The sequence below is a fragment of the Zonotrichia leucophrys genome, chromosome 1A, assembly GCF_028769735.1.
Source record: "Zonotrichia leucophrys gambelii isolate GWCS_2022_RI chromosome 1A, RI_Zleu_2.0, whole genome shotgun sequence".
Lineage (NCBI taxonomy): Eukaryota > Metazoa > Chordata > Aves > Passeriformes > Passerellidae > Zonotrichia > Zonotrichia leucophrys.
This window is the reverse complement of record NC_088170.1, coordinates 53,639,678-53,648,080: the sequence shown is the minus strand read 5'-3', so window position 1 is coordinate 53,648,080 and position 8,403 is coordinate 53,639,678. Positions and strand designations below refer to the sequence as shown.

At 37.1% G+C, this 8,403-nt stretch overlaps 1 long non-coding RNA gene across 1 annotated transcript; it reads right to left on the bottom strand.

Annotated features, from left to right (window-relative positions):
• Positions 1-607: 607 nt before the first annotated feature.
• LOC135458371 (uncharacterized) lies at positions 608-2,856 on the bottom strand. The gene is made up of 3 exons (XR_010442892.1): positions 2,736-2,856; positions 2,481-2,630; positions 608-758 (listed from the first exon to the last, which is right to left on the bottom strand). It is a non-coding gene; the product is annotated as an uncharacterized LOC135458371 (long non-coding RNA).
• Between the last annotated feature and the right edge of the window lie 5,547 nt (positions 2,857-8,403).

Sequence of the window (8,403 nt, the reverse complement as noted above, 5' to 3'; positions counted from 1 at the left end):
AAATAATGACAGAATTTGGACTAGTATAAGACAGTTTAACTTCTAACTGTGCAGGAAGATTTGTGTTCGTGTCCTAAAAATCCCACGTGTACATGCACACTCTGATATATGCTCTTCACCTATCAAAATATTATCAATTAAGATTAAGAGTCGAACTTCAATCTGCAGGTGCAAGGGCAACTTCAGACTGCAGCCTGTCCTTAAATCACCCTGTTGTTAATAAATGACTTTTTGTAAAACATACACATACATTCAGATAAGTTAAAACAGTGAACAGAGGTCTTGACAAAAGTCCTGTATATTTGAAATTGTTTGCAGATATGTGTGAGTCTGTAGCACAGCACCAATGCACGTACTTGGAAAGCAGACGCCCTGCAATAACCACCCTGAACAGGATTACTGGAGTCATTTTGACAGAGACTGGGCTAGCAACCTCTGAGTTACTCAACTGTATACCAAAGTCAGTTTTGATTTCTTTTCCTCATGCTACATGCTGTTGTAATCCAAATGTAATGATTAAAGGCTAGTGAAGTGTTACTTTACTCTTCCTGAGCATAGAGAAGTTTTCTCTTTAAATGGAATAACCATGTCTACAGTGGTTGTTTTGCTCAAAACAGTATCTCAGCTGTGCACACCTTGTTCTCCTCATGTTTGTACCTTTCTTGGATCAACCAGATGTTGTTGAATCCTGTTGTAATGGCTTTGTAATGTAATTGTTTTCCCCAGATGTCTGTCTCACCTCTCTGCCAAAGATTGTCCTGTTCAAAAAAATCAGTAGAAAAGTGTTTGCCTGCTCCAAGACATTATCCCACAGTTTTAGTCAAACCTATGGTTGTAGACATTTAAGAAGCTTGACTCTTTTTTGTTTTTGTTTTTTGGATTTATTCAGTGACCTTTATTTATTTATTCTTGCAAGTCTTTTCCAAAGACAATAGTCTCCCAAAAGCTGATAGGATAGTCAGTTTGGAGAGTCATGCCTAAAATAATTAAAATGAGATTTAACATGATTTTTTCTGTTCAAGACCTTAATAAAAATATTTTATGTCTACTCTTTAATTGTTTTATTAGTCTTTTATGTATGTATACCAAACGCATACCAAAGAATGAGGCTTGAGAGTTTATGGTCTGTGCCTATGTTTTCCAGCAGAGTTTTAATATGACTTTTGTTGTTAGAAAAATTAAGAGTATTGTTAGACAAATTTTAAAGGAGAAATGGGAAGGAGGTTTTAAAGGGCTGTATTTACAAGCCTAGCCACTTCACATTAGAGTTTTCACTACTGTGTTCTGTAATCAGTCTCCAAGATTAAATATTGACTGACAACAGAAAAAATGATCTGGAAGTCAGAATTATGAACAAGCTCAGCCAGTGATCTGGAGCTGAGAATTCTGAGCAGAATTCTGAACAAGTAGAGTAGGATTATCCTCTTAACCCTAAAGTTAAATGTTTCCCATTTAATCACCATTTTTCTTGTAATATAAGAAGATGGCTGAAAACAAAGAAAATCACCTCTGGAATATTCAGAGCTTGAGCATTTTCTTAATTAGAGTGCTGTATTTCAGCAATAGCCCTGGAACCTTGCAAGGGTCCCCTGCTGAGATGTGCATGAGGTGCATGTGATTTACAATAATCTCTTAGCAACAATATTTCTGTGAATTGATAAATAACTGCATATTTTCTCCTGCTTAAAAATTATGTCCTTTGATAGTACACTGTAGGAAATGTCACAGAAAGAAGCATAACAGTCTTGAAAAATTTAATATGGTTGCAAAATGAAACGGATAATTTTTTCAGTCTCAGTTTGAAGGGATAAGCTGTAGTAGGTATTAAACCCTTTGTGAACAGCACTCATTAACCAGTCTTAACTCAGTTAAGATTACTGCTGTGTCAGTGTAACACACTCACAGTAGAATCTATGACAGTATAACATGGTCTGTAGGGCCGACCTGTTGTAAAATTCCTGTAGCCAGAGCACCATTAAATAAAGTGATGCAAATTATACAGCCTCTGATCTACATCTTTCATGGCATCAAGAAAAGTAACTGGAACAAAAGTTGCTCTTATCTAAGTCTGGGAAGAGTTAGATTACTGTTCCTATGGCCAACTCTGTTCAACAGGCCAAAAACCTCAAAAACTCTAGAAAAATCTAATTTGAGGGTGAGTGATTTCAGAGACAACTGAGCATCATTTACAAGCTGACAGTACCCTTGCCCAAATCCATCCCTGATACATAGATGTCAGCAAGATGAGCTGCTTCCTTTGCCAAAGATACTATTTGTTTGTCACTTCTGAAAGGTGCAAACAGCAGGTTTGAAGTTTTGGGAAACCCACAGCTATTATTTTAAAGTTGTTGGCAAATACTTATCAAAATCATCCCAGCTCTTAATGCCACTAAACATAGGAATTTTATGTTTTGGTTTTAACAGTGGTAAAAAAGAGGAAATTAATCCTAGGAGACTGTGGTGTATAGAAAATCACGCACCAAGTGAAGGTAGCTGTCTTGTGCCCCATGGGGCTGCTTTATGTGGCTTAATTTCTAATATCAGAATGAGTCAATACATAGTGTGGAGAAAGGGCTCTTCCAGTTCTCAGCTGTCACCTTTGCCAAATGAGATGAAATTCACTCCCTAATCTGAAAACAAGAAATAGAGACAAAAGGTAAGGAGTGAGTGGATGCCTTGAGATCAACAGCTTGAATCTAAAGACAGAGTCTAAACAGGAACCCAAATCTCTTTACCTCCAGATAGTTATTCTGTGCGTGATGCTGCCTGACCTCATCCTTTGTTCTGCTGGTTTTCAAACCACTCTTTCAACCCTGCCATGCAACAGGTTGTAAGGGATACTTGCTTTTATATCAGTGATGAGGAAAATATAGAGGAGTAGTACTGAGTCAGCTGCTCTATTTATAAAATGTGAGAGCACAACACCTGGAGAGGTAGTATGCATTGCAGGTGCACTATTTAAAAAGATTAAACAATGACCCAGCAGATAATTATCTGAGACCTCCAGGGTAGTAATCTACCAATTATGAAAATTCTTCTGCTTCCTAAATCCATTTTAAATAGACAAAACTATCCACATGTTCCTGAGCTTGTTGATGGTACTCTTGGATACACTGACAATGATTGCTGAAGTCAGAAATGATCAACATACCCAGTACGCTGCTCAGAGCAGCAGCAGTTGTTCCTCACTTTCAAATTGTTTCCTGAACAGGAAACATGGGTTGTGGGTTGTGTTTTTTTGTTTTTCCTCTTTTTTCCCCCATTCTGTAGCAGAAATTAAGGGGCTTTCTTTTCAGATATTTATCACTTCATATTTCAGTCAGTTTGACTACCTTAGAGCAACACTTGACCAGACACAATCACAGCACTACTAGTTACCCACACATGGACCTTGGTTGATCCAGAGGCACTGGAAAGATATGGTAAGCTGTCATCTTCAGTCTGTGATACAATCTCAAGGCTCATGATTCCCAGAGACTGGCTTATTCTCATAATGAGTCTCTTTTGGGGCACAAGCCTTTCTGCTAATGGCATGCAAGCTGAGACAATAAGACAGAATTCCTCACAGAATTATCCCAAATCTCTGGTACAATCTAAACAAGGTACTTTCCAATATACAGTTAACACACAGTATGCAGAAGTGGAAAGCATGACTCATTCCACTGTTTATCCTTAGTGTGAAGGATTCCTAGAATGACCACAGTACCATAGTTCTTCTGTGATGCATGTACTTGTTCCATTTCCCATATGCTGTCCTGCCTGTGTTAGGTAGAAACTTGATACCTGAAATATTCTACTTGATATTAAAATCATGATATCCTTCCATGGGAGCATGAGTATAGTAGGACTGTGGAGATACTTTATATATGACGCTATTACCCTCACTTAGGGCTTGTGGGACTAAGAAGGGTTTTTAACTTGGCTTCATGAGTCTCAGGACATGATGGCACTAGGAAGTTGGCATATGGTTAAAAAATTATTTCCATAGCTTTTGCAGAAACACTTATAAATCTCTGTTGAACTTCAGTCTAATACTGTCTATTTTAAAATGCTTTGTTACTGAAAACTGTAACAAATTAACTGTTAGCTTCCAAATTCCAGCTGAGCATAAGAAATTCCCAGATACTGTTCAGTTGATGGCACTTTTGCTGAATGCAGAATCCATGTTTGATTATCCTCTGCTAAGGATGAAGAGTAACTCCACCAATAGGCATGCAAGCAAAAAGAGAAATGAGTCATAATAAATAAAGACAATTAAAATTTTAAAATTTATTATCTTTCTTTCTTTCTTTCTCTCTCTCTCTCTCTCCTTCTTCTTGTTCTTCTGGGCAGAGTAGTATGAAAATACTACTTTTATAAGGAATATAAGTGAAGCAAGTTTGCCCCAGGATTTCTTATTTGCATTAAGGTATACTAATGCTACACAAATCATTATTTCAGTTTTCCTATTCGTATAAATCCCAAGTGATTAGAGTAAAATTTTAGAGCTATCCATTAAACAGCAGGAAACATATGGTTACAGAAATGTAGTTACATCTTGATAATTTTATTTTTTAAACACACTGAAATTAAAATTATTCTATTGGATGTATTCCCATTTTTTAAATGTTTACTTTTACCTTGTTTAAAGTGCTTATACAGTAGAATCTTTCTACCATAATGTCCTGAATTTTGTGAACAAAGTTGACATTCAAGAAAATGACTAGATAATGACTAAGTAGCTTCTGTCCATCCTGATTTATTTCTGAAACATGGTAAAACCATCACAGATGCATATTACATTGTACAGAGAGCATACATATGCATGAAAGACACATACATTATACATTTTAGTGATGTAATTGTGAAATATGTTCTTTTTACATTCCTAATTATGGAGCAGAACAGATGGCAAAGACTTAGTTCAAAGTAATATGTATCCATTAAAATAAACGATGTTGCCAACCATTCATCAGTGATAGAAGAGTTTACTACTTCCTTGGAATATAATTAGGCACTAGTCTGGGCTGCAAAAAATGTAATTATTTCAAAGTTTATTTTCTGTAGTCATTTACAGTTAAAATTAGTTAGAAAACTGTTTGAAAGCTTGCATTATCAGGTGCAATGCATTGAACATGGGTTTGTCATTTGGCAGCATGAGGCATTTTGCAGGGAATGTAACACTGAACAAGGACTATGAGTGACATTAATTTTGATTCTGTGTGTGACTCATGTTTACACTATTGTAAGTAATTGAAAACTAAACTCTTCCTTATAGTACCAGGTTGCAGGAAGGATGTGTACTGTCAGCAACTCTCAGAAGGCTGAACAAACGAGTCCCACAGCAGCCCTGGGAAGGATCTCTGCTGTACCTTTTGGGAGGGCAGATTTTTCACTGGAGACTAGCACATTTTGATAAGTGCTGTGAAGTGATATGCTGGGCTTCAAGTCTTCCAAATAAATTTGTATAATATTGCTGACTCTGATCAACATTTGCCATCCCTAGGCAGAGTGCCTTGGAGTTGTGGTGCTGCTATTTCAGACAGGAGCACGCAGTTTGGGTGACATGCTGAGCAGGAACACCAACCTCCTTCTCCCTGCAGACACAATGGAGAGTTTTAGGTGCCTCTGAAAAGTGATCCAGAAGCACTGAGAAAAGCACCAGTCACTTTAGACTAACTCCATAAGCAGCAATGTTTTGGCACTTTGGTAAAGACAGAAAGAAATGTCATTACTTAGTTTCTTAACAATAGATGCTGCAGCAGATGTTTACATTTAATTGGAGTGTCATATGGCTCAATGTTTGCCTAAAGTGCACAATATCAAGCAACTTACCTGGCTTTTCCACAGAGGCAAAAGGCTAGAGGAAGCCCCTAGGTCAGGCTACAGCCACACTGTAAATAAAACAGTCTCAGGAAATTTTCCCAGGCTCTAGAACTCAAATTTTCTACATCATTAATTTGCTGGTACAGTCCCCAGCATGGTTTTTGGCTTGAGCTAAACAGTATTTCCCTAAGCAATTCCTGGGCACAGGACAGAAATGTTCATGGGCCAGTCAGACTGTTGGCAGCAGGCAGTTTTCCTGTGGGGGCTGGGAGAGCTTCTTGACCTCTTGGCCAGGATCTGCCAGCTGCTTCCAGTGCCAGAAAAAGGTTTCTGTATATTTACTTTCCTTCTACAGACAGCTAAGTTAGGTTAGGTAGCCTTAGTTAGTAAATTGCAGAGAGCAATAAACAAAAAGCCAAGCAAGCAACCAACCAACAAACCACCTACCCCAAAACAACCACAACCACTCCCCCCTGCCAAAAAAAAAAATGAAGAAAATTTTAACTTTAGATAAATCAAAAGAGAATTTGTTGACTTTTATAGTAGGTGATGATCTATGAGAGCCTCTGTCAGTAGCTCCATCCAGGAGCAGCCCAGCAATGTACCTCATTTCGCTGTTTCCAAGTTCACACAATCATCAGCTTGTACATGTTCATGGTGAAACTGCCAGTGGGCCAAGTGCCTTAAGCACAGGTTGTAGTTTGCATTCAGACCCTGTATATTTGGTATAAACAGTCTTCACTTAAACACACATCTGAAATAATCTGTAGATGACAATTATTTTTTCCCAAGCTGGCTACCCATATGCATGGCTGGAACTAATGAACAGACTTGAATTCAAGACTGTCTATGATGTGATTATAAACAGATCTTTCTGTATTTAAAACACAACCTGAGTAAAAATATAATTTTCTGTACTCTGGCCATGAATTAGACACTGTATGATATTAACTCCCTGAACTTTGCATAATTATTGCTTTGTAGAATGATTGCTAGGATATTTTTTGGGTTATGGGATCCTTTTCAGTCTGTGGTGATATTTACTCTTCCTTAACAATATGAGCACTTTGTCTTTGCAAAAAGATGATTGCAGGAGTTAGAAATCTTCTGTCTAAGTAAGAACGAACTACTGAAATCAACCGAAGCCCTTTCTGCTACTGCAGTGCTAGTGTAAATACTTCACTGATTGTAACTGGGGAATTTTGCTATTATTTTCAGTGCTTGAAGAACCAGAACTTAAGCAAAAAACCAAAAATAATATCTTTGGGTTTTATTTGTCATTTTAAAATTAATTATAGACAAGGGGGGGTAATAGTGGGCAAAGCCATTGGATTTAATGTGGTAGTCATTATTGACACGTCTGTTCTTACTGCACAGAAGCCCTTGGAATGTTCTGCAAGAGTTCCCATAACTTTTAGGGTTGATTAATAAGCAATACAATCTTATTAATAATTAAAAAAAAACCAAAAAACAAAAACCAACCAACCAAACAACAACAACAAAAAAACCCAATACAACAGAAGGTTTAATTCTTAAAAACAGAGAGAGAAATCTTAGCATTCAAAGTTAACTCTGGTGCCCAGAAATACAGCTTGTACTGAGATTTTTACCAAGCTAGACAGAATAATCAGTTGAAGATGGAAGGAGTGAAATATGCAGAGGGATCATTAAATATCCACCACAGCAAAGAGCATCACCAAGAAATGTGCTGCCCAACTGAAATTAATTCCAGCTCATATTGATTTTAATGGCAGAAGAACATATTTATTAATGAAAAGGAGAACACTGTCCTGCAATGCATTGCTCAGATCTTACTGTGAAGTACAAGGTAAGAAAATTTTGGATTCATGTTGGTGTTTGTTTACATTCAGACTGAGAAATTCAAACTGTGACCTGCAAGGCAGATATGGTTCACTGTGTCAGTAAAAGACCTTAATTACTTTTACTTCTGGGCTGTAAGAGAAATAATCAAGGTAATGCCACTGCAGAAGTTTTCAACTCTAATATGAATTGGTAGGGTTTTTTTCAGAGAAAGAACTCCTGTGTGACCAGAATCTTATCATAACTACACTTGACAAGTAAGACGTGTTTCAGATGTGTCTCAGAAAAAATGAATATTTCCTGACTGTCATGTTTTTTAGCCTCAAATCTTGTCCTTGGCAGAAGTAGGATTTATACCATGATTTCTTCCATGCTCCCAGGAGAAGCTGTGCTTTTCAGAATCTGAGTCAAACAAGTGCTGAGAATAAATGATCCTTCTTGCTTAGGGAACTCATATGGCTGTTTCCAATGTACCCTTATGTGGAAAGAAGGTTTCCTTGAACTTGATTTCCTTGAACTGTCACAGGTGCATCTTCTTGAGCATTATTTTAACTTAAAGATGATGACAGGAAATATTATGAGATTGTTTATATATTCTGACATTGATAGAGCAAATAATTAGTAAAATCATCTGAAGTCTGAAACCTGCAACTGTACATTTTGTAGCATATGGGAAGGCCTAATTTCTGTTACTTGTAATGTGAGAGAGTTTTGGTATTACCAAGCAAAATTTTGTGCTAACATTATGTCCCAAAATGTTTGAGGTTGACAGGAAAC